The sequence below is a fragment of the Gadus morhua genome, chromosome 13 (genome assembly GCF_902167405.1).
Source record: "Gadus morhua chromosome 13, gadMor3.0, whole genome shotgun sequence".
Lineage (NCBI taxonomy): Eukaryota > Metazoa > Chordata > Actinopteri > Gadiformes > Gadidae > Gadus > Gadus morhua.
In genome coordinates, this window is record NC_044060.1 from 5,749,531 (window position 1) to 5,751,433 (window position 1,903).

The window sequence follows — 1,903 nt, forward strand, 5'->3', positions numbered from 1 at the left end:
ACGGGACAATGGCCCGCTGCTCCCACTTCCTGTTTGCTCTCTAACGCCTTCCTGTCAAACGCCTTCCTCACGCTTCCCCAGCTCGTTATTCACACACACACACACAGGCACACGCACACACACACACACACACACACATGCACACAGGCGCACTAACACATACACAGGCGAACACACACACACGCACACAGACGCAAATAAACACACACACAGTCACAAACAGAGGCCCAAGTGCACACACACACACACACACACACACACACAAACACACACAGGCGCACGCACACACACACGCACACACACACACACACACACACCATGATCTTTTCCATACAGAGCGGGTATAGTAAGCGGGTGATGTTTGCATGTGCGGCCGTGTGTGTACAGTCTTCCAAACGCCATCAAGAGTGTGTTGTCTGATTGGGGGGCTCTCGGGTCCGCCCAGCTCCGGAGCTGCAGGGTGACGTTGCGGGGGGTGTCACCCACTGGGTGTCATTGGGTCAGTGGAGTGGCGGGGGGGGGGGGGGCCCTGCTCAGCTGCTGGGGACGGAATTAGAGGCGGACAGCTGAGCTGAGCTACCGTCATGTGACCCGTCCCACCCGGCAGGCCGCGGCCGGCTAGGGTTACCGCGCCCATACCGCCTACATGTGATGGGCGGGGTGTGTGTGTGTGTGTGTGTGTGTGTGTGTGTGTGTTTGTGTGTGGGTGGGTTGGGGTGTGTGCTGTGTGTGGGTGTGTGTGTATGTTGTGTGTTTGTGTGTGTGTGTGTGTGGGGGGGGGTATGTGTGTGTGTGTGTGTGTGTGTGTGTGTGTGTGTGGGTATGGGTGTGTGCATGTGTGTGTGTTGGGGTATGTGTGTGTGTGTGTGTGTGTGTGTGTGTGTGTGTGTGTGTTTGTGTGTGTGTGTGTGTGTGTGTGTGTGTGTGTGTGCCTTCCTATGCATGTTATACCTTTTATGTGCGTTTAGATGTGTGTGCTATTTTTAAGCCGACATACGTTCAGCTAACCCCCCTGGAGAGGAGGCTCCCCCCACTACGCACACACACCACAAATACACACACACACTCCACCAATACACACACCACATACACACTTATACCACATACACAGACCACTCACACACCACAAACCCACATACACACACCACAAATACACATAAACCACAATTACACACACACACACAAAAACACACACACACACACACAACACATATACAGATAAACCACAATTACACACACACATACACCACAAATACTCACACACCACAAATACACACACACACACACACACACACAAACACACACACACACACACCACACACACACACACACACACACACACACCACAAACACAGACAAAACACACATACACTCACACACCACAAATACTAACACACACACAAACCCAGCACACACCTTGGTGCTTGACGGTTCACTCTCCTGCTGACGGAGGTAGGGGCAGTACGGTCATTACTGCACCCTGACCTCTACCCCCGTTGCCCTGGCCTGCCCTGGGACCCGCCGCCCGCCGCCGCTACCCAAAGGACCTGCGGTGTTTGGACCCGGAAGCACAGGAAGGAGTATCCATAGGGAAATGAATCGATTTATAATCGAGGCGCTTCGTAATGACACGCGTCAAATCTCACTTTTGCTAATGGAGGCAGAAACGTGTGTTTTGTTTTGAAACGGGCGTAGAAACCGTGGAGGCGTTCAGGCTAACCTCCTCCGCTGGCTTCAGAAGGACGGTGTCAGCAACCCATTGGCTGCTTGTATGGACGTATTGTTTTCCTGCGGCCCTTCACAATAACAGCGTGGCTATTTGTTTCTCTCTCTCTCTTTTTGTTCTGGGTTGGTCAGCAGGTGAAAGAGCTGAGTATCAGGTGGAGCAGGCCTCTGTGATTCA